The 25,398-nt window shown below is 46.5% G+C and overlaps 1 pseudogene; it reads left to right on the top strand.

The window, feature by feature from the left end:
* LOC119398969 (pyridoxal-dependent decarboxylase domain-containing protein 1-like) overlaps nucleotides 1–24,686 on the top strand; it is a 53,419-nt pseudogene extending 28,733 nt beyond the window's left edge.
* The last annotated feature ends 712 nt before the right edge of the window (nucleotides 24,687–25,398 follow it).

The raw sequence follows: 25,398 nt of genomic DNA, 5'->3' as shown, positions 1-25,398 counted from the left end.
GCAGGATAGAAAGTTGGCCTAGTTGGTACATATGCATTATAGAAGCAGTGCTCGTCCTGTGCACCTGTTTATTCTTCGTCTACGTCTTTTAGCGCTGCTTCTATAATGCATCTGCATGTTGTTTTTGCATGTCGGGCCCTTTAGCTGTAGCTATGGTGATGCTGGTGAAAGTACACCAAGTCATACGACCTCTGCTTGTGGTGGCTTGCTGGACGCGGAATTTGCTGCTGAGCACAGCAAAGGTGGTGTGTTTGATCCCAAGAATTTGGTGAAGTGTGGATTCCAAAAGTGCTTGTATCTATGCGCATTAAACAAGTTGTGGCAAAAGTGGTTGCACCTTACACTATGGTGTAACTTGTGTGCTAGTTTGGGACGTTTCCTGAATCACTGAATCAACTCAGCTTGTGCCAAGCTGGCTGCCATGTCTGCTTGGCATCGAGGGACCGTATTTTTCAAGAGTACTGATGTACTTAAACTTATACATAGTCTAATTAATAATTAATGTGGAGATCTATGATATGTCTCTGTCATAGATCCTTTGCTACTTTGGGATGTTAATTTCGGTCAGTCAATCAGGAGTAGACTAAATTGATTGTCCTGAAAGGCACAGCCCTACCTGAAGCATTTTCTGTTTTGATGTGGTAATAGATATCGCACCAGAATAGCCAAATGCACTCAAACCTCAATATAACGAAGACGGATATAACGAATTATTGGTTATAACGAAGTAAATGAAGAATAGTCTTGTCATAAATACAGTGTTACAAATAAACGTTTATAACGAATTTCCGCATATAACGAAGTTTTTTCATGGCAGATGTGACTTTGTTATACTGAGGTTTGAGTGTACTAGGGATGTGTGAATGTTGAGGCACTTCAAATATTTGAGCGAATATTACAGTATTCAAATGTGCTTTGACATGAATTTAGATTATTTGAAATTTTAAAGTATCCGAAATGAACGAATATATGTAATTTGAGCGCATATTACCTCCTTGTAAATGCGGTATCACTGCAGCATGGGGATGCTATGCTGTGAAATTACCCATCCAGGGGAAATCCACACTGCCACGAAGCCACACTTCAAGGTTTATTGTACATATTACCTTCCACCTCAATTATATTTTAAGCTTGAAAGCGTGTTACGGTCTTATATGCTCTAAGTATAGTAATATCTAAACGAAATGTATTGTACCAGTTATAACTTGCACCATACTGCTATGCCAATCTTGCTGCTGTTCAAAGTTGCTTCCCACTTCACTTTGAACCAGAAAAGTGACATTCACATGTACCTAGTTCCACTTATTGAAAATATTGTGCAAGTTAGTTGGGTCGTGACAAAAATTCTTATTTTTTAAAATGATATGTGACATATACTATTCGATTCAAAATTATTCGACCAAATCACTACTCGCTTCGAAACTCAAACTTACTATTTGCCCATCTCTACTAAGTACTAGAGCTGTGCGAATAGCAAAATTTTTGGTGTGAAGCGAATTCGAATAATAAAGACTGAGTGCAAATCGAATTGAATAGATTTAGAATTTCCGAATATTTCTCGAGTATTCTTCGAATACTTGGAAGCGGAATTACAGAAAAAAAGCTGCAGAGAATCCCTGAGTATATTCTTATGAGACAGGAACAATTACAAGTCACAAACATGGTCAAAGAACAGATTTATTCCTAAGGGAGGATGCGGCTTCATATCGCGAAAAATAAGAAAAAAAAATCGATTAAAAAAAAACACATTTTCAGTATCTGTAGGCCTTTTCCTGATTCCAAAATATTTTCACTGAAAACTATGTACAAGTGCGGTAAAAAATTTGTTGTGCTTGCTGAGGTGGCGAAAATTACTGCGGAAATCGCGAACAAAAAACTGCGTTAAAAAAAATTATCGTTCCGCAACGACACAACCGGGCACAGCCATCTTGGGCTCGTCTAAAAGAGCATTTCTCCGTCTTCAAATTTCCTGCTCCAGCTATGTCCTCCATTCAGAATAAAGCATACAAAAAGCAAATGTTTGAAGTTCTTTTCGAGGCCTTCGATTGGCTGCGTCCACCATGTTGCCCCAGCATTCCTCGCCATTGGCCCGATCCTCGCTCCGAGACAGCGTCGTCTGCTCCTTGCATGTCGTGAGGTCACGGCTGTCAAAAATCGCGCAACTTAGTGATGCGTTCGCACACGTTCTGTGTTCAGGTCGACGACCATTTAGAATATAATTACGCTTTAGTTTGGCAGTGGCAAGCGAAAGCTCAGGCATCAGATTACGATAGTGTGTCGCACTCAGTGTGAACATCGCAGATGTGCGTCTTAGACAAGCTGTTCTGCTTATCAGCATTTCGCGCCTCGTGACGAAGACCATCGCAGGACGACTCTTCGTACTCGCGGTCGAGCATGACGTACTTTGAAACATTGGGTGCCGCGGCCACGCACATCGCGATCGAGTTTACTGCTCGGAGTGTTGGCTAGGCCTAACTCCGCTCATGGCGCCGATGTACGAGACTAATCCAAACTTTGTGGGCAAGAACATTGCTCCTGCGGACATGTGAAAGCGAAGAAACCGCAATGTGTTTCGTCGCAAGCAACGAATCGCATTGCCCGCTGGTTCCTCGGGACCATGGATGGGCATTTTACGCATTGGCAGCGGACCCCCCGGCAAGCTTGTTGCACAGCGACCGCTCAGGGCATCGGTGGAAGTGGCTAGCAGTTTCGCACGTCGGTGCCCCAAAACACAAGACCAAGCACGGTGCACACTGATTTAGCGTGTGTATATTTATTTTCCGTTATTATAAACTGAAGTTTGAATACTTCGAAAAGTAAAATTTCGGTGCGAATCGAATAAAATAGCAAACACTATTAAAAAAATATTCGAAAGTTTGAATATTCGCACACCCCTGCTAAATGCACTACTACTACTACTACTACTACTACTACTACTACTACTACTACTACTACTACTACTACTACTACTACTACTACTACTACTAACATCTGCGTTGTCTCTTTTATAGGGCAGGCCCAGGGCAATCTCGAAAGAAGGACAGGTGCTTTCCCTGGCTGATGTGGTGACCAAGTCCGTTGGAACTCTGGTAGGAGCCACATTTATTTATTTATTTATTTTTCTTTTCACCAGTTCTTCGTGTTACCGAATAATGTGTAAGTTTAGTGAGGTTCTGAAACGCTTATCTACACTGTGGCTGCATTTTCACGGTTTTTAAGACTTTCAAATTTCACTCTGCATAATTAAAGTAATAGTTACAACGTCAATAATAAATCTACGGAGGTTGAAAAGGAATGCGACTTTGTGCCGCATAGTTGCTCTATGTTGCTGCTTCATTTAAGGGGCGACCGTGCTCTTTAAAATGTTCTTGATTGATTTTGATTGATTTTGATGAAACTTCCTGAGTTAGGTATATTTGTGTGCCGATTTCAAATATGCAATTAATTTTCTAGTACAATATGTGACTTAAAATATTAATAACTTCATGTGCCTTTTTTGAGCAAAGGTTTTACCTGAACATAGAGTTGCAAAGTAAATCAGCGTATTTCTATAATTTGGAATGAACACTGCATGTAGAAAAACAAGAATGGGTGTTCTTGAACATATTTGAACAAAATTTATGGTATGTCTAACATTTATGAAAGAAATCACAGCACGAAATCGACTCACTCGCGAATGTTCATCATACCAGAACTTTTGATTAATTGATCAATCATTGGTCAACCATTGAAAGGATTGATCAACTATAACCCGACTGATCATAATCATCCTTGGTTGATGAAGTTCCTTGAGTGTCAGCAATTGATTGATCAACCATTGGTCGACCATTGAAAGCATTGTCAACCATTGATTGATAAAGCTCCTTGAGCGTAGCCAACAAATGGTTTCATTAGTTGTGTATAATACAGAAAAACAAGCCCCTCGGACAGTTCCCCTACTTTCGTAGCAACAAAGGGTTGATCATTCATTTGAGTGGTTGCCCAATGGTTGATCAATGACTTGCTGACTGTGATTATTAATCAACCAATGGTTCATCATTCCTTCCAGCGGTTGACCATTGGTTGATCAATCAATTGCTGACGCTCAAGAAGCTTCATCAACCATAGAGTCCTGCAGTATAAGCAGTGGTCAGACCTGCTATTGACCGATTAACCATTGGTCAACCACTGAAAGGCTAGATCAACCACTGATTGATGAAGCTCCTCGAGGTTCATCAACCAATGAGTTCTGCAGTATAAGCATCGGCAAGACCTGTAGCTCGTGCAAAATCACTGTTCCAGTTGCTGTTCGACGTCGTCGTTCCCGTGGTGACGTTTCGGTATCTGCCGGAAGAGGCCCTGCTGGAAGGGGTCGAGGAGGAGGAGGAAGCTCAGGAAGAAGAGTCGACGGAGGTCTCGTCGGAGACGGAGTCTAAGCGCAACACACCGGATGAGGCCACCGCCGCCGGGGAGAAGGCCGAGACGGACGCCATCCTGGATGACGAGCCTTCCTTGCACGACACCTCCTATCGCAACAATCTCAACTCTTGGGTGAGTGCTTTATAAGTGCAATGTACCAAGGAGTGCAAGTTGGTTGTTCATGTTGATAAATTTACAGCGCAGAAAAATAATGACGTTCGCCAGAAAAACAGTGGCCCCTTAGCCATCCACTACAGCACATGTGTCATTTCTGATTGCAAGAGTGTTTTGGACCAGTGCTGAGTGATGGGTCGAAGCCACTCCCATCTAATTCGGTAGATACTGGAAGCCAAGGAGATTGCCAGATTGGGTCCAAAATGTGCAAGTGTGGCATCTGTTGCTTTGACTAAAACAGAACTTGTGTTCTTGTCTCGTGCATGACACTCATGGAGGATGTAGGCAATCATTCTTGTTATGTTTTTATCGTTCTTTGTCACGTCTCCTTTATAATCTGTCGTTTCCTTCAGTAAATTTCAGTTCTTAGTCGGCCCTTTGCCTGTCTTGTCTTTTCTTGTGTCTGCATTTTTTTCTGCGCTGTAAATGTATTGGCAGTGTACTGCTTTGTTTCGCGATTAGCTGGCAAGCTTACCAGGACAATAATGTGGGATGGCGGGATCCGTAAATGCGGGTAATAAAATATTGTACGTGTGCACGACACCACATTGGTTTGCCGGAGCTCTGGAGTACTTCGGCGAATGTTTTTATTGCCGTAAAATTTCGAGCAAGTGCGCCCAGCAGATGTTCTTGCAACACAGGGGTTTTCTTTTGTCTGCAGCTGGCCCAGGTTCTCAACCGCGATGTCCCTCGTGCAGTGCTGGACCTCCTCGACCTGGATCCATATGGGGCCTGCCTTCGCTTCTGTCCACTGGAGAGCGCGCATGGTAAGAAAAAAATAAATAAAGAAATCAGTCCCTGTGATGTTTGCATCACGTTCAGGAACACGACAGTGCCATCTAGACTTGTGGAAGGACCCCACTTCGTTTTTACGGGAAGCGCGTTATGAGTTACAGATCTTGGGTGGGGGCGGCGGCATTGTTTGCGAAAAAGCCGGCGCTGGCGAGTGTATAGAAATAGAAATGCGGGTGTACAGAAATGCGGCCGTTGAAGGTGTGCCTGTCGCATGCGTATTTGCATGCGCAGTGTTCCAAGTAACTAATGCTCTCTCGATTGTGGTCCTGCCGGAAATCAGCCATTTCCAATATGACAATCTGATCTCTTATCGAAGTGACTTGTTGTTTCACGATTTCATTGTTGCCTGTATATTAACGCTCGACTGCCGTTGTTACCTGTAGCAACTGAAGTGTTGCGTTGCTAACCGTGTGGGTGAAGGTCCTGTTTTCGGCACGGACGAAGGAAAAAATTGGGAGGGAGCATTGCGCAATGCGAAAGAAAGAAAGACAGTTAAAAACCTGGCTTTAACGAACCTCCATACAACGAATTCCTCGATATTACAAAGTTTTTCTAGTCCCCGCCATTACTGCAGAGAACCACATGTATTTGCGACCTCTGTGTAACAGAGTGGCAGCGGGAGACACTCTTGATATAATGAGTTTTCCCCGCTGACAACCTAGAGATTTTGCCCCGAATTTTGCCATTTTGGAACTAGCAGGAGCTGCATGCATCTTTGCCGACGACAGCTCGAAGCGGTGGTGTCGCGTATGGTGCGCTTGAAGCCCTGGCGTGAGGCGAAAGTGAGCGCTCATTTGTGCGTGTGGGTGTGCGCGAGGTGGGCAGGCGAGGCCTGCACTCCTCGAGTCGGCTTTCTTGCTGCCTCAGGCGTGTGCCCAGGTGCGCCCCTCTCCTCCCCCCCATCCCTTCAAACCTCATCCAGCCGCTCGCGGGTGCCACCACACTAACCGTGCCGGCTTTCTTTAAAAAAAAAAGAAAAAGAAAATCAGCTTTTGCATTGTCAGCGCCACTCTTCGGTTGTTACAGTAGTCTCTGAACTGCACTTCGTTAACGTGACACCAGGTGGCGCCACTAAAAAAAGAAAGAAATCCTTGCTCCCTGTCATTACGCTTCGAGTTCGCACTGCTTATCGAGTTTGCTCTTCGTTTTCGACGCCGTGCACACGTGTGTGGTTTCACTGCGCGTGCATGAAGCAGCCCCTGACGACGTGCAGCTTTTGCAAATTTTTAAAATGCTAACAACTCTGTCGTTACTACTAAGGAGATGTCAGATTAGGGGCTGGTGGAAACTGTCTGCGACCATGGTGACGACGATGGATCTTCGGAGGTCAACTCGTCAACGTCGTCACGCGCTTTGCCATCTTGTGCCGCGCCGCGGGTTCATGAGACTGTGGCCTCCGAGATTGGCTTCGGCAACGGCTGTTGTGTTGCCGGAGCCACTCTCGGAGGCCATGGCTAGACGATGACGGAGCAGCGTTGTACTGACTGTCTGCGAACATTTAATATTGCCATCCCTCCCAAACAAGCATTAGAGCGAAATAACGCAGTTTTTTGCTGCTAAATAAATGGTTTGGGTGAGCTCTGCCTTCAATTTGCCCTTGTGTTTAATTTGTGCATTTCTTTTCCGAATTTTCATGCAGAAACTGGATATAACGAAAACATGTTTGTAACAATTTTTTCGGAAATTTGTCAATTTTGTTATATCCAAGCTTAACTGTATACAAAAATAGCAGGTCAGGCACGCACACACCAAGCTCCGCTTGCTCTCATTTTACTGAGAGGGCTCCTAATCTTTTAGCAGCTTCGCTGTTAAAGCTTGCGAAAAACATCCCTGCTCTGAAAAAAAAGCTATCATCTTCATGAACTGGTATGTGCCACTGAATTTTGGCAAATCCCACTACTCAATGCTACGGCATGGCCTGCAATAATCCCGATCAGTGAGAGAACAAGTATAGAGAGCGAGAAAGAAAAGAGAGAGAGACACAGAAAGAGGGAAAAAATGGAGAGAGAGAAATCAGATACAAAGAAAGAGGAAGGAAGCATCTCGCCATCTAGTGACCAGATAGCGCACCCCTTGCCTAAGCCGCGCGTGTGCAGTAGCTTAGCTACGCCCTTCGGCAGAGACATTGTGCGTAACCTCCGCTCTACAGTGCATCGCCTGACTGCGCCCGATCGTGCCGAGACAGTCGTGGGGTGTACTAAGAAAGTTCGTACTTTCCGAGTGCATTTCGAAGCTAGACATGTTGGTCGACGGGAAGTACGAGTGGCGACGGGCCCGTGCTTTACTGCGCCAAGATTTACACAATTTACTGCAAACTTTCCACATTTTAGGGGCGAAGCTCCTCTTAGTCTAACCTTGTCCGGCGTAAGGCGTAACCGGCAGTATACTACGACCCATCACCGATCCTTTGCAAACTGCCCACTACTTCGTCTTTGCAAACATCCCACTACGACCCATCACCGATCCATCACTTCACCGACCATAAAGCCGTTATAATGAAGGGGGAACGGAAGCCACGTCTAGCTACCACTTACGATTAATAAAATTTCTTGTATAAATATATACAGTGTTTGGTCACGTCTTTGATGACGTACTGGGCTATCGCTTGATTACTGCTGGGCAAAACGACTGAAGATTTCACGGTGTAACCATGATTGCTTCAGGAGCTTCGCCCAAGCTCTTCATCATTCACCCGTGGATATGCTGTGAATTTTTTTTCTCACAGTTTCAATGAGGTTAGCTCTTTACCAACTGGGCCGTGTATTTTGAGTTCATGCGAGAGTGAAGAGGACCGGGCGAGGAGGATAGGAGGCGACCACTTAACTGGGGAACATCAGGGCTTTTCAAGTGAGATTGGTCCACTCGTGCAAGACGTCATGGTGACAATGCTTTTGCTGACGCAATAGCGGAAGTGCATGACTGTCCGGCTGCATAATTACCGTAAATCCCGAGCAAGCGCCCCTACCAGAGTCGAGCACCCCTTCCCCTTTTTGGGAGACTTGAAATATGTACCACTGACCAATCAAGTGCCCCCCCCCCCTCCACCTCTCGCCATTTTTTTTTTCACCTGTTCTCTGCTACCGAATCCTGCAGCAGCGGTTCCTAGGAAGCCAAGTTCTGAGAGTCTTTAGATATGTGCACGACGCCTTATTACTTGTACAGGGTGGCTCCTCGGGGTTGCATTCTGAGTTGTTACTAATTGTCGGAACACTGGAAGAACGTCTTTCCCCCCTTGTCATAACATACGAAATTTCACGCGAGGATTCCCTCCGGTTCAGTAAAAACGGTAAATGCATGCGTATTCAATAAAGCGTCTCATTAGAAGCACAGGTGCAGGCACGTAGGCAAGGGGGGGGGCCCGGGGGGCCCGGGCCCCCCCCCGAAATTCGTCCAGCCTTTTACATTCCCGGGCAACTTTTTTTCTTTTTACCATGAAAAGAGTTTCTTTCGAATAATTAGGCCTTGGGTCCCCACCCCCGAAAAAAAATCCTGGCTACGTGCCTGCACAGGTGTGCATTGTTCTTAGAGGCTCTTCCACCACCATTGTTAATTTTGGTCCATGAACGAGTAAGGGGCGCCCCTTCAAACCTTGTCCGATTATCTTTCATCGTAGTGTGTGTTGGGGGGGGGGGGAGGGGTGCTTGCTCAGGATTTTATTGTAGGTTAGCGATGCGCGCCCTCACCTGTGGTGGGTCTGTATTTGGTTGGCGTCACTACACTCAAATTTCAATATAATGAACACGGATATAATGAATTATCAGTTATAATGAAATAGATGAAGAACAGTCTTGTCATAGGTAGTGTTACGAATATACGTTTTGTAACGAATTTTTGAATATAACAGTTACCTTCCTGTCCGATGCAACTTCATTATAATGAGTGATGTATGTGCAAGTCTGTTCCACCATGCTCTGTGTACCAATGAACAACTCTGCTACTCAATGCTGTGCGTGCCTGCTGTTGCCCACTCTTTCTCTTCCTTCCCCCTCTCCCTCACCTTTTGCTTTTGCGGGTGATACCAACAGTGGAATACCACATATGCAACTGTGCCATTCACCTAATTTTTCTGGCTACAAGCATGAAATCCGTTGTAATCCTCTCTGATCACTCGCCCCACACGAAGCAAACACTGGCCTTTTTCTGTAATGCCTTTGTTCATTCATTCATACACAATGTGCGATTGGCTATTCGTCTTCGCTACCAGTGCTGCTGCGCTGTACGCTCGATTTGCCAGCACATTCGTGGCTTCAGCTTCCGCGCTACCCATGGCTTTGCGAATCCACGTTACTGTGTCACGTGGTTGTGACGGTGAAGTGCACAGAACTAAAGCTGGTAGTACTGAACTGTTTATTTGGGTGAACTTGTGCCCGAAAAGAAATAACTCGGAGTATGAGCTATATGCTGTGCTTGATAATGGCGAGCACAATCGCTCGACGTATCTGATGGTTGGGCTAAACGCATCGGCTTTTATACAAGCAGGATCAAGATTCCAGCGTTATCGTTGGTGCCCGCATTGGTTCGAATGACTCGATCGCTCGCGTTGTTCGCGATCATATCGGGAGTTTATAACAATCGGGAAGGTTTCTATACATTCCGGTGCGCCTTGCGTCGAGCGATGGTCACACGTGTAACAGCCTGGTCACATGAAATAGAGAAAGGAGTGCGCATGGCACCGCAGTGTTGTGAATTACCTGTGATTTGTTGGTTTGGAAAAGAGAACATTGCTTAGAATGATTGGCTGGACTTTGTTTCCACTTGTTACTCTTGGCTGGATTTTTTTTTTTCTTTGAATTTGTGGGTGCCAAGTTGGAAGTGTAGCCTTTTACACTAGTGCAGTCCTTACTCAAGTCTATATGTGGTGCTCTGCTGGGTTTGTCCCAACACATTTGTCTGCTTGTCAATGCAGTGTTTGGCACCACGACTCAGGATGTAGAGCGTTGCACAACTGTCTTCTCAACATGGTGAGTGAGTAATCGGATAACTTTGCTTCAAACCAAAATGCACTTAGGTATTTACAATTGTATCTTGCGCTGGAGGCTTACTTGAACTAGTTAATTTTTAACATTGTCTGGAAAGAAACTAGTAAGAAAAATACAATGGCTGGTGTGGTTAACATCGAAATATAAAATTTATTTATATACGAGCGATCATAAAGATCAAGTGGACTTGTCCGCTGAAATCTTTGCAGACCAGTCCGTCTAAAATGCTGATGCGCGAAATTGATGGTCAGTTCTCCTGGCGGAAGCATTGAGGAAACGATGTTTACTTTGTGTGCACACTGCGGCTCCATTTTAAGGTTCAGCCTTTTTGTGCAAGTTTTTCATCATTGTGTTAGTTTTTAGTATGACGCTGTTGGCAGCATCTTTACCTACGACTGGATTACACTTGTATGAAATATGTGTGTACTTCAATGATACACGTTGACACAGTTTTCTCTTACCTGCTGATTTACTTCTTTCCTTGATTTCTGCTCTGTGGTGTTTGGTCCAACACGACTCGTTTGATTCAAACATTGCAAACGACACTAGGTGTTATGTTGCAACCGGCTTGTGTGAATAATTTTGTTGGTTAGAAATGAAGTCGAAGAAATGGTAATTACTGTATATTGCCGATTAGAAATCGACGTTTTTTCATAAAATGACCTTCCAAAGTTCAGGGTCAACCCATAATCGGAGTCGATCTAACGCGGAATCCTAAAGTCAACTATCTGTGGGGTCCGATGAAGGTCGTCGTCCTCTGATTTTCTGCTATTCAACGCATCGATAACATCAGCCACAGAGGCAGCGGAGTCATGGCAACAGCTATCTCCCAACGCGTGCGCGGCTTTGAGCTGGACATTTTTGTGATCTCCATGACGATCGCGAAACTATAGCAAAACCACGGAAGGCGAAACTATGGAGCGCGTTTGAAAATCACGCCGCGCGGCATTAATGCGAACTGCTTGGGAAACACGGTCTCGAAAGCAGCATTTCAAACCTTATAGAGGGCGAACGATGCTCTGTGAATAAAGAGGAATTTATCTTGCGATGCGCCCTGCAGTTTTGTTTTCATACAATAGAAACGATTCGTTGACAAACCATCGGCGTTCCACGAAAAGGGCAGCGCCGTGTGGGCTGGCAACACTTCGGGGGGACTAAACCACATGACCAGGCACATGCGCCCACAGCGTCTTCGCGTCTTTTGCACTCACGCCTGTTCGCCTTTTCTGCATTTCGCTTCGCTTGTGAGCAGTGTGTGCGCGATTTGCAACGCTGCCAAATGACGCCAAGATGCCACTGCTGCGCCGCAACAGTACAGCGCTGCTTTGAAGAGGAAAGCACGTTGAAGCAGGGCACAAGTTGATGTGTTGGAAAAGTGCGTGAGGGAATGGAGAAAACAAGGACCAAGGTCTCGGCATTGCTACACGCCGTTCCTTTCGCGGACCGAAGTCTGGACGATACCCTGCGTTGAGGAGGCGGTTCGAGATTGGGTTCACGACCAAGACACAAGAGCCTGAGTGTTTGCTACGATGATATTGAAGAAAAAGTCTGTACTGTCAATGATGCCTGGTATGACTGCCACCGACATGGTCCGCGCAGTGTTTTCCACGTGCGGCTCTCAGTACCACCGGCACCCGTTCCGACGGCGAGACAGCAGCAGTGGCTCACACGATGGCAATGACCGTGACTGCGTCCTTTCTCAAGCCGACGAGCCGAAGCCAATGTTTCACGGCAATAAATGTCTTTGCATCACTCCCTCTTCTGAAAACTTATTGGTGAGCTATGGCCGCAGCATGAGGCTGTGTTCGGAGTCAACTTTTTTTTCCCCCTAGAAGGGGTTGCAAGTTGGGGGGTCGACTTATATGAGTCGACTATAATCGGCAGTATACGGTAGTATCAAACATTTCGAACTTATTTGAATAGTGTGGCGATTTGTATGCAGTTGAACCCCTTTATGAGACACACGCACTGGGGAGCCAGTTCTTGTCCCTTATGTGAGGTGTCTTTATAAGCAGGGTACCCTGTTTTATTTTCTGATCAACCCCTATGCAGTCCTATGCGTACTGGTACTCGTATACCCATTGTCTTGTACATCAGTGGCTCTTTAAAGGGGTTGGACAGTAGTAGTGGGGTGCAAGTTACAAGTGGTAAAGTGGTAAAGCAGTCATGTTTTAAATTTGCTCTACTTTGGCCTATATAAGACATCATCGCAGCTTTCCACGCAAAAAAAAATTCGTTTGCGTGCTAGTAATAGGCACGCCTACCTTAAGGGCGGCTTCATACAGTGCAGATTTTCCCTATATGACCGCTTTCTTGGCATAGCGGCTCCCCACTTTCGGGAAACCACATCATCAGGTGGTTAAATGCGATCAAATTTAGGAAATTATTAATTCATGTCGTAACGAATTTGAATACCATAATAAAATTTGAATATTTGAAGTACTCAGCGGTTCGCACAAGCCTAGTTGTACGTGCCATCGACTTCACGTCAGGATTCCTCAACGAATGCGCACTTTGCTCAACAGGCCATCCTGAATGCGACGGTTCGACAGAAGCGCAAGTTCCGTGAGGCTCTCAGCAAACACGACAACCTGGAGCTGGTTGAAGTGTGTAACTGGGCCGGCCTGGGCGGCGTGCGGTTTGTGCCGAACGCGTACGTCGGACACGTCGACTCGCTCGACGAGAAGGACAGGGACCAGCTCAACCAGCTCAACTCCGAGCTGGTCCTCAAGTTGAAGAACACCGACTCTGCCTTCTCCCTCGGTGAGCTAGATTTTGAGGGTTCGGATCGCGCGAATAAGTTTCCTACTTGAATAACTTTTTCAGAACGAGTGGACAAGGACAGTAAGGGAGACGGAGGTGGCGTTTTTTGTCGTCTATGGCTCATACAGTCAAACCAACATGTATCGAACCCACGTGTAACGAATTATTGTCTTCGCCCGTACTTTGTATGTGCCGGGCTCTCACTGCTTACTTCGCATTGAAGCAATGACAGCACAAGAACCGTTTGCTCACTGGAGCGGGCCACATCCCTTGCGCCATTGTTTTGCAGGTTACGCATTCGATGTTTATAATATTATTTATTTATTTATTCATGTTACTCTAGAGGGCCCCAGAGGGAGCAGTGGAGTAGGGGGGGTTACAGAAAATCACAATACATAAGCATAAAAAGGAATTATATCGAAGAAGAAAACAAAGAAAAATTGTACAATGGAAGGGAGAAGAACAAACACTACAGTAAAATCTCGTTAATTCGACCCCCGTTATTCGGAATTTCGGTTAATTCGGACGCGGCGTCTGGTCCCGGTCCAAAATGTGCATTGTTTCTATGGCTGAGAACTCTCATTAATTCGGACAGATTCGACCGCGCTTCGGGTTAATTCGAACTCCCGACCGAGGTCGGGTCGAGACGGGGAAGCAGCAGCGGATACCGCCACGGCCGCAGTTCGGATATAATTCGGATTCGCAGCCGAAATCGACGGCGCATCTAACAACTTCGAGATCGGATCATGGCCTCCGAGATTTAAAACGAGGTAACGAGATCGGATTATGGCCTCCGAGATTTAAAACGAGCTTTGCATCTCGGAGGCACATACACAATGAAAGGCAGCGCATCGCTACTGTCATCAGCAACAGGCAACATGGCGACGGTCTGTCCGCGTTATCAACGCGATCAGCCAGCCACGAGTGGTGGATGATAAGAATAGCATAGAATATGGCATAAGGCATCGTTCCGCGATAGCACCCCTGGTGTTTCCGCAACGTGCGCGGTGAAGCGTTGTGCAGGGCCTGGCGTTCCGGACTTTCCGCACGCCTTTCTACGTACGAGCCGTGCAACATTATCAACACTGACGAGACAGCGCTGTTCTTTAAGGCTCTGCCTGAGAAGACGATCGTGTTTAAGGGGGACCCGTGCGTCGGCGGGAAACGGAGTAGAGAGCGGGTGACGGTTCTTCTGGCTACGAACATGACCGGCACAGAGTAGCTGCCGCTGCTGGTGATCGGAAATGCTGCGAAGCCAAGATGTTTTAAGAACATTAAGCAGCTGCCTGTCGACTACCGCTTTAATAGAAAGGCTTGGATGACGGCCGAATATTTCAAGCCTGGCTGCGTCAGCTAGACCGCCGCTTTGCGGCACAGTATGCGCGGACAGCCACCTTCAGGAACTTAGCAAAATTGTGATTTCCTTGCACGTTGCCTCCGCGAAGCAAACCGCGATCACCGAGTTCTTTAAGAAATAAAAGTCTGGTGGTGGCGGAAACATTTTTCTAGTGTTTTGATCGTACTCGCGATAATTCGAACCCTCGGTTAATTCGGACATTCTCTCTGGTCCCGTGAAGTCCGAATTAACGGGGTTTTACTGTATAAGCAAATGCAGCAAAATACAAATATACATTTTATATATTGAATCGCCTGTGTATACAACTCTTCAGTGATCTCCTTGAGATTTTATATATCCGGATTCAACTGCATTTACACCCCAACCCCATCCTTATCTCTGCTTCCTTATCATTTCTGTGCCCGTGATTTGCTTTATAATTGAATTGGGCCGTATCCACAAACCAAGCAGGACGAGAGCTTTTGCCCTGCTTACTTTCTTGTGCCCTTAGTGCATGTTTACTGCGCAGTAGTGATAAGGAGAGCAAACGATAAGTGTAAGGATCGTTAGTGGATACGGGTTTAGTCATTAGTAAGTCGTTAGGGTCGTTAGTGAATCGGGCATAAATGTACGTTGCACTGCTGTACATTGTATTCAGCAGCCACTTTGCCCAAGGCCAAAACAAGGTACTGCGGTACATAAGTAAGTGAAGAAGAAATTTAATAAATTAATAAATAAAGCCCAAGTATGAAATTTACAGGATTCACTGCTCATTGCTTGCTTGGGCCAAATGTGTGCCTATTCCCAACTGCCACGCACGTTGCGTTTTCCCACAGGTGAAAGTGAGGATGGCCTGTCCTGTGTTTCGCTTTGGCATGGTCACGGATGACCTCGACATCGAGGAGCTCGTCGGTCTTGTCCTGGAGCTGGCATAGAGCTGGGAAAGAATCCACAAGGTACCTGCCGATGCTTCAGGCGGCCGTCTCGCAGAATTTGCTCACTGCTGTTAGAGCTATCGACTTACAGTCGGATACAACTTCAGAAGTCTGGAGACGTCACGCCCGGGTGGCTCAAGTGCCAGCCGCCACTATCTCTGCGACCGAATAGTCCTGCCCGCGCACTCGACAGTGTTCTCGGAAAGTGGCCCTGCAACACTTTTTTAGCATGGTCAGAAAGTGCGCCCGAACGGTAGTCGCGGCTCCTGAGAACATGTGAGCCAAATATTATAGCGCAACACGCGACCTGAAATTTGCAGTCTGTTCTGAATGTCGGCTTGAAGTCACTCGCTCCTCTCTCGGCAAATGATGCCACAAACCAAAATGACCGCATCATAAACACAAAGTCCATGACCATTGGCTGCATCATGAGGCTGCATAGTTACCCACAGCCGCCGCGAGATGCGGCGACATACTCACAATCACACTGAAAGTAAGCCACCTGTTCAAAAAAAAAAAAGTGCTGAAGTTCATGGTGAGCGCTGATGAACGGACGTAGCTTCTTGCTCCCTTCTAATACCCCCCACCCCCCACCTCACATAGCTTTCAGTGTGCTTGCTAGTATGAAAGGACAGAGAAGTGCTTAAAGGTTGTGACAAATCTCTGTAACTCCGCTTGTACTTGAGGGATTCTAAAACTTTTTGCAATAGTCAGTTCATGAGGCAATAAACTTCTTTAATGAAGCCATTCAACGATTACTTGGAAAAGTATTGCAGGGCCCCTTGAAGGAGGGGTCACTGGCCGTCTGTCTGATGATGCGTGTCTGGAGTGCACATTCATTGGTGCGGGCATGTGTGCATCCACCTTCTAGGAGGAAATGCCGCAGAATTCTAACGTTACATTCGACTGTAAGTCTTTAACCAATGAGAAAAGAGAATGTGTGGAAAAGTGCGTGCAGTTTTTAGGTGTGAGGGCATGCCTTGGTGGCACCCCGCCCCCCAACCTGCAATTTGTGAAGAGGTGTTAATCATGACCGTTGTCCAGTACTGCTGCATTTACTCGCATGTTATAAGCAGCTGTCCTAATGTATTTGCTCACCTACTTCAAGTGCTTGTTAGCATTGGCTAACGTTGGCTTGCATTGGCTAAATGACAGTTGTTGTCAGCTAGTGCCTAGCGATGCTGGCTCATATACGCTAAAAAGCAGCAAAATGACTGGCAATTTAGGAGACAGTGTTGCCTTACTATTGGCGAACGTTGCCCAGTGCTGCCACGCGTTTCATAAATGATAGCTGGAGTTGGCTGAATGACAGGAAGTGCAGGTTAATGCTGGATAATGTCGGCTACCAAAGGTTATCTACTGCTATAGCAACAACACTGACAAACACTTACATCAGAGCGAACATTACCTTTGGTGGCCAGATTTGCAGTGACACGATGTGCTTATCACGAGTAATTGCTCATAGCACTCGTTATACTAAAAAAAACCATGTCACATTTCAACCAATGAGTACTGTACATTGACAACAAGCTGAGTTGGTCCTGCCTGAATTTTCCTTTTCTCTCTCTCCTCCGATAATGACAGGCGCTTGAGTCGATGTCTGAACTGGTGAAGCAAGGAATTCAGGAGGCCAGCAAGGGTCTCCAGCAGGAGAACGAGGAGAAGATCCTCCAAGAGGTGAGGGAGTTCTGAATGCAGTGCTCAGTAAACGGTCTGTTCAGAGAGAAGGTTCTGCTTCTCCATGTCTACCAAGGTCATTCATCATGTCACAATAACCTTGAGCTCTTGGAGCGCAAGTGTGGCCGCGTGATCGTTTCGTAAATCGCGGCATGTTTGCATGGTTTGTGCGTTTCACGGGAGGCATCGACACGCAACAGCTGCGTGCTAACTTGTGCAGATTGGACCTCAGCTAAACAATGGCTGGTGCCAAGAGTTGAGCCATGCAGGAAGCGTACTTGCAACTGCTATGGAAGCTGAAGCCAAACTAGTGATTATTGTTCAGAGGCGTGGAGTGCCTCTCTTCGATTAGTTGATATGTATGCAATAGCAGTACATAGTTCGTAAGCTTCCTCAGCGAGGAACTTGTCTTGGTTATACGAACAAAATTGTCTATCACTTCTTCAGCTCTTTGATTTATTTGACCACTTGCTCCTGAAGCATTGGCTAATAGACTGGATTTTGCCAAGGGTTACCTAAAGAGTCATTCTATTTCCTTTTTTTTTCAGGGCCTTCTGAGGCATGTTCCCATTGTGGGCTCTCTCTTCAACTGGTGGTCACCGACCTCCAAGGAAGGTGGCATTCGTGGACGCAGCTTCAACATCACGTCCGGTAAGCAGATGTAATTCACTGTAAAACTAAAAACTTTAGAGTATTCAATATTTGTGGCTTAAGGAAGGGTTCTTTGTACTTTGAGCTGAGTTGAATACAATGGCCGACCACATCTCTGCCATGATGTATGATGTGTTCCGGCTATTTTTGTTCAATGTAGCCGTAGATTTTCCTACAAATTGATGTTACAGCATCACTGTTTTGGAAAATAGCTCGATATAAAAAAAAATTCAATTTACCAGCGTTCGATATAGTCGGATTTGACTGTACTGTATCAGTCGTTGGTCTAGCTAGCTTCATCTGTGTTTATATGGTGGTTCTGAACCACTCTATAACATGTGACAGTGATGTCATGATAACTGTTGAAATAGCCATCGTCGCATCGCTGTCACGCCACAACATCATAGTGGTGTTTGAAATAAGATGTGACAATGACTGGTGAAATAGCCATCGTCACATCACTGTCACTCCACACTATGTCTGAAACAAGATGTGACAATGACTGGTGAAATAGCCATCGTCACATCACTGTCAGTCCACACTATGTCTGGAATAAGATGTGACAATGACTGGTGAAATAGCCATCGTCACATCACTGTCACACCAAACCAGTCATAGCGGTGTCTGAAATGACATGTGATGATGACTGGAAAATAGCCATCATCTCATCACTGTCACGCCAATCAGTCCTAGCGATGTCTAAAATAAGATGTGACAATGGCTGGTGAAATAGCCATCATCACATCACTGTCTCGCCAAACGAGTCATAGCGATGTCTGAAATAAGATGTGACAATGACTGATGGTAGTCATTGTCACATTGCTGTCTCACCGCGCCAGTCATAGTGACATCTAAAATAACATATGACGATGACTGGTGCACATTCGTGTACATTTGAGGTTTTCTTGCCTGAACCGCTGTTAATTATGATGACTGCATTTCACACATGAAGCATGTTTTCCCGTGTCCGTGATGATAAAAATAGCCGATGTACGTCATATTTGTTCATTTCGTCTCTGTAGCGAGCCGGGTATAGTCTGTAGTTTCATCGTCGATGCCCTTCGTTGTCGCGACACTTTGCCATTGCTGATTGGCTAATGTGTAGCAAAGCTTCAATTTGGGTTAGTTGGTACGGCATAATAATGTAGATGCGCTGAGCGAAATGTGCAAATGAGAAACGTAACAAGGGACAGGACTAGTGGTGTGCAAACTTTCAACTGAAAGTTTGCACACCACTAGTCCTGTGAAAGTTGCGCACCACTAGTCCACTAGTCAAGTTGAAAGTTTGCGCATTACTAGTCCTGTCCCTTGTTACGTTTCTCGTTTGTGCATTTCGCTCAGCGCATCTAGATTAATATTGCTAATTTGTCTAATGTCACGATAAATGAAAATTGTGTGTCATTATGCGACTGTCTGAGCTTAACCCTGCAGCCCGCCGGTGCATTCTTGCATTCGAGAGTGAATGTGGCAACAATAGCATGGCACATCAATCACCATTGTACAGTCAAACTTTGATATAATGAATACTGATATAACGAATTACCCATTATGTCGAATTGCCGGTTATACGAAGTAGGCCGAGTATAGATTTGCCATTAATGCACTCTTCGACAACCATCTCAAACTTTGCTTCAGGATTAATGCAGTGGAGGGAATTTCACTTATAACGAATTTTTGGATATAACGAAGTCATTTTCGTGTCAGATGAGATTTCATTAAAATGAGGTTCTACTGTACACCTTGCCAAAGGCCCTTCGGTCGCCAATAGACCCTTTTCATAATCCACAAGTGCACTTGCCTGCGCTGCATATTCGCCGAACTAATGACGGCACCTGCCATGCTTCAAGTGTAGACAAGGTCCTAGTAGCACGCGCTGGGGCTTGTCTATTAATGCGTGTTCATATCAGGAGAGCCGAGTCTACATTTCCCACGTGATGGCGCGAGCAAACTCAGGGTGTCTACCGACCGGGAAAACCGGGAATTCTCAGGGATTTTGGGTAGTCTGGAAATTCTCAGGGAAAACTCAGGGAAATTGTGCTCCCATCAGGGAAAATCCACAGTAACTTTATTGAAAGGCAACGAAAGTCGCGGTAGCACTGGATCGATATTTTGTGAACGCATTTTTCAAATCAAACGGCCGCTGCGGCTGCGGGGAAGTGGCGCACCTCGATGCTGTCATCGCCTTCGGAGCGGTGGAGTGGGAGAGAATCAGGCTAATGCGCGGCATGCGGGAACCATGAACCACGACGCATCGTATCGCGCAATGTTGTCAGGGTGTTCTGTGACTACGCGGTGTAGTTCTGTATTTTTGTCGCGCGTGCTGTGCGTTAGCGCCCGATATGGTGTTTTTGTTATCGCCGCGTGTCAAGTAACAAGCATGATTAGTTGTAGAAGCGGTAGCAGTAGATGTAACGAGCTTGAGTTATCTTGCAAGCGATCGCGATCGTTCAGGAAGCGGATGTCTTTGACAAGGCTGGTATCTGGCAAGCCATCCCGATCGGCGAGAAAAAAGACGACGTTTGTTGGCTGTTATCGGAGAGCTCACTCGCTCGGATCCCGAGCTTCAAATATGCTATTTAGAACTCCGTGAAGAATAGAATAAATTTCCAGGCAAGAGCTAGCGTAACTTACTGCAAGTGAAAGCTTTTTTTTTTCTTTTTTTCCCGACGAGGGCACATGCTGAAACAAGTTTTAGGCAGTCAACCGATATTTTGGGGGGCTGCAGCTCGCAATTACCAGCCACACCACGTGGATGTTTGCTACAAAGCCGAATTACAAAACTTTTCAGAGCCAAGGCATAGCGGCGACCGAAATTCGCGACACCAGCACGGGTCCCACTGGCTCGATTCGGCGCGCGATGTCGGAAAACAGTAACGTTTCCACCATAATCGGATGTGCCGTAATTCAGGCTGTTACCGTGCTTTCATGAGTTCTTAGCCCGCAGCTATATTGCTTTTTTTTTTTTTTTTTGCGAAAGCAATTGTACAGACACTCCGACGCGAATTTTATGCCTTCGCCATGATCTTCCTTATCAAGTCCAAATCGCAATTACATCACCCGCGCGTCGTATATGCTCCATGCGCGAGTGAAAGCGCGCGAGCGCTGCCGACGAACGGGCACATGGAGATAGGAGCCAGCGAGTTGGGGGGGGGGGGGCTGCGTAAGTCCGACAGGAAGCGCGTACTTTGTACCAGCGGGCGTGGTCGCGTGTGCCGCGGTATCTTTAGTGGGGATCAGCAGACGTCTCATACCTTTGCAGGTGTTGTGCTCTAATTGCAAAACTTCCGTTGAAGCCATAGCAGTGGCGGATTCAAGGGGGGGGGGTGCGTAGCGGCGATCGCTCCCCCCCCCCCCTTAAGCCAGTCCCCGCTCCCTCCCTTCAGTGCCTGTCGTCCACCTCCTTTGTCAGGCTGCCTGTTGAGTTTGCCCCCTTTTTCAGGTTGCTTTGCCTGCCACTGCCCAAAAGGGGTAAAGAGAATCTTGTCCCTGCTCTCTACCTCTCTCATCGCTCTACCTTTTCCTGCTTCTTTATGCACATTTACAACGAAGGCTTCTTACGCACCGCCATTTCCCCCTCTGGGCTGTTGTAAATATGCGTGACCCACCAAAATGCACTGCTGAGCGGGGGCTTCAGCCTTTGTACCCCCCACCCCATTAGGTACCTGAATCCGCCCCTGAGCCATAGATAGGGCACTTCTCTCAGTGCAGCGGCTGCGTTTTCTGAAGGAGCGAGCTGCCAGCCTATATTCATATAAAATTCCTCTTTGTTGCTATCGGATTGATTGTTTTGCTCTCGCGGTGAAACTGTGACTCTTTTTTTCTAACGTGGGATGGTTTTCGATGTTTTGCGTTCGTGGAGAGCAAATGGTTCGGCTGGGCAACATGGTAGCAAAGGCATTGCATTGCTCTGGGCAACGCGCGAGGATTTGACAACCCGCAGCAGCAGAACAAGCGCAATTCCGCAGTGCATTAAACCCGCATTTTTTTCGTATATACATGTGCCACTCGGCAAGGCATTTAACTGTGATTGCTGCACTTCACGCTCAACAAAATTGATTTTTTTTTCACGCAAAAAATAAAAAAAGTTTTTTTATGGCATGTTGCCATATTAGTTGAGCATTCTTGTGGCATTTTCAGTTTAAGATTAATCCTTCAGTAACTATGCCTTGCATGAAAGGTCGAATTTCAGTTTAACGAAGTTTCGATATAACGAAGTGAGTTGCCGCTTTTACCAACTTCGCTATATTGAGGTTTAACTGTTCTATGTACTATTCAAACGGGATTAAGTCGTTTTTATTTTCTAACGTGCGTATTAGAGAGTGACATCACCGAGCAATATGGTCTCTACCCATCTTGACATAAAACGAAGTTCTGCTTCACTCAGGGAATTTTAGCAAAAATGCTCAGGGAAAACCTGGAAAACTCAGGGAATTTAGAAAAGTCAACTCGGTAGACACCCTGAAACTGCATTTGAACTTGTTTGCCAAAGTAACTAGCTGCCATTGGTTGGGCTAGCTGCAGTGCAGAAAAGCTAGCTTTACAATTAAGAAAAGGATCAATTACGGGGCCCCGAACTAGTGCTGAATCGTCTTGGCTGCATACCAGATCCTGTCTCTCTCTCTCTCTCCCCACCAGGGCTCGTCGAGAGTACGGAAAACATCTACAAGTACCACATGCAGATCCAGCAGGGCGACGGCACGCCGGCACTGGCCAACAAGCCTCCTCCGCAAGCCCAAGTGGTCGTGCCGGCCGCGAACGCCCTCGAGACCAAAGCACAGCATTGAGAGAGCACAACTCAAAAGAAGTGTGATGGAGGTTGTGGTGGGGGGATTGTGGGACGAGACTCGAAGGGAGTTAGCAGAATGGGGCTAGGTGCCGCAGGCTCGAGCACCAGTGCACACACGCTCACAGAGCGGGTACCGGTGCGTAGAGAAAAGACTATCGTCGTTGTTTTGGGCCACTGGCTTTCCGAGTGAATGCGTGATGTTTTGCATACCACCGCATTCGAGGCAGACTGATGAGCACAACTCAAAAAAAGGCATGGGGGATTCGTGCAGGCTGCTGGTGTTCAGTGCCACCGGTGTACAGTGGCAGGTACCAGGTGTGCCGCAGGCACCAGATACCGACACAGAAGGACATGATTGGGATCAGTCAGGCTGCTGGCTGTTCAGACGACTTGAACCGGTGCACGACACCAGCTCAGCGCTCAACAGTTGACAGAGGCACGTCAGCATTTACAGGTGTCCTTGCTTGCTGCGCGATTGCAGAAATCCTGTGGTTTTGTTTGGGGAGCTGAAGCAGCAGGCAGTGCGTGGTGGTTTCTTGTTAAACTCTTTTGTTTGGTCGAATCAAATAAAGCTGGTAGCATTTAGTTTTAGTTTGCTGTTGAACAACTGGTGCCAGTTGCTGGTACATGGTGAGAAATATTGTACACAATCCTTTGGCAGTTGTTTTCTGTCGTAAGCTGCGCAGCTGCTTGCATTTACGAACCCCCTGCAGTCGTTACCTCCTGGTACGAACCGTGCAACTATGTGAGCTGAAAAAATGTTGGCAATAGTTGCCAGCAGCTCCTGTTACTAACCCAAGCTCTCGAAAGCCTCCATTGATGCTCACGTCTACAAAATGGCTAGCTCAAGTACAGTATTACTGGCGTGTCCAGAGCCTCTGGTACTTGTCTCGAGTGTTTCCTTTTGCTTTGTGCTGTTATCGGAGTGCATTTGTAGCGGTACATTTTCATAACCTGCTGCTGTGCAATACTTTTGTGTCTGTGCTAGGGGAAGGCTCTCTTATGTTAACCCTGCATTTTATAAAGACTGCACATCTCATGGTTTGGGCTTCGCTTGCATTCTCTGGACTCGACAGGTATGAGTTCAGCGTCGGTTACAAGCACTCATAAGCTTCCTGCAGGAGGCCTTGCGGCTTGACCGTTTACGAAACCAGCAACACGGCTCATCCTCGTGCCATCTTTGTGTGCATTCTCAATGCTTCACCAGTACCGGTTTGGTGTCGGTTCAGAACAGCTTTGGCATTTGCTAGAGGTTGTGCTGCGAGAGGGTTCACAAGCCACTGATGACGTGAAATTTGTGGCTTTTTTGTCACAAAAGATCCCAAGGTCATAGTGTATATTACAGTGCCAACCACTGCAGCAATATCATAGGTGAGAGTTGGGCTAGTTGGTACGAATTCGCTTGAGACGTGACTAATTAGCGCAGAAAAAACAAAGGACAAGGTGAAGGAAACGGACAGGACGTGGTGCTCCGCGTTTCCTTCACCACGTTCTTCGTCCTTTCTGCGCTGATTAGTCGTGCCACTGCTGCGAACATTCGTGACTCTACTTTTGAAGAGGAAGCGCACAGACTCGGCACTTTTCGACGTAATGTAATAAGGAAGCGAACGAAGCGGCAGCCTTGGTAGCGTCGGAAAGCCGGTGGCTCCACAACTGGAAAGGCCCGTGTCACTGGTACCTCTGCTCTCGTGAAAAAAAAAAATGCATGTCATCCAAACATATCATTTCCGGAGAACCTGGGCGTCATGCCTGAACTTTCTTGTTTTCTTTTCCAGCTGGGACCATGTTTTTTGTAGCTCCGATTTTTTTTAGGCATCGGGTGTCCCTCTCCAGTCACCACTCACTTTCTCATCAACTCCGTCTTTCCATCTTGTTCCTTTGTTTGCATCGTTTTTATTTCGTTGGGGAGGCGAGTGTGGAGCCTGTTTTTTTTGTGTTTTCCTCGCCAGTAAGCCTTCTCTCCTTTTTGTTGTGGGGGGGTTCGTGCTTTGCTTTACACTGTATGTACTTGATGAGCTTTAATTAAGACCTTGTCTATTCCAGAGCGAAAGCGAATGAAGTTCCTGCTAGTATTCTTTTCGTTTTCTCATCCATCTCGTGCAGGCAGCCTGCATACTTCGCCTTAAAAAAACTGTTGTGATACATCTAGTCAGAAACACACTTTTTTGCAAATAAAACTGACAGCTTTTCGAGCTTGTGTGTCTTGTCTGACTTCTCGAACGAAGGGGAAGTTTAAGGGCTCGTTTTTCTGTGTTTACATCATTAATGAGAACTAACAGACAATCAAGCCAAGGAAATTATCGGGGATGTTATTTGTAGTAAACGTGATGTAATTCTGAATGAATTGAAATTGACGAAAAGATAACTTGACCGCCCGCAGGGATCGAACCTGCGACCTTCGAATAACGCGTCCGATTCTATAACAATTGAGCTACGGCGGCGGTCATCCTCCCGTCCACTTTATCGGGTATATATCTGCGCATTTAAATTTGGGAGTGTTAGTCAGCGCCATTCGTAGCCATGACGGCGAGTGTGGAACACTCTTTTTCTGCCTGCTGGCGTCACGTACTACGTGATCTTTTTACGAGCTGGCAGCCGACCAATAAGTAAAACCTCGGAGTTACGATCACGGCTCGTACGAATTTTGGGGTGATACGAATTTTTCTGTGGTCCTGGCCAAGGCCCATTAGCCTGCAATGTATTGGAGTACGGTTGTTGCGAACCGATTTGCACCCCACGACGTTTGATGCGAAAGTGCGCTAGTGTACAGGTAGGAACAGGTGCTGCCCGCGCTGTCGCGGAAGACGCGGCAGTCACGCGCATGCGCGCTGCGCGACCATCAACGGTGCGTCGTTGCCTCCGAGATATTGCGCGTGAATCTTGGAGGCCATTAGGCGCCTTCGC

The sequence above is a fragment of the Rhipicephalus sanguineus genome, chromosome 7 (assembly GCF_013339695.2).
Source record: "Rhipicephalus sanguineus isolate Rsan-2018 chromosome 7, BIME_Rsan_1.4, whole genome shotgun sequence".
Taxonomy (NCBI): domain Eukaryota; kingdom Metazoa; phylum Arthropoda; class Arachnida; order Ixodida; family Ixodidae; genus Rhipicephalus; species Rhipicephalus sanguineus.
Note: the sequence above shows the minus strand (reverse complement) of the source record. Positions and strands in the feature narration are given on the sequence as shown.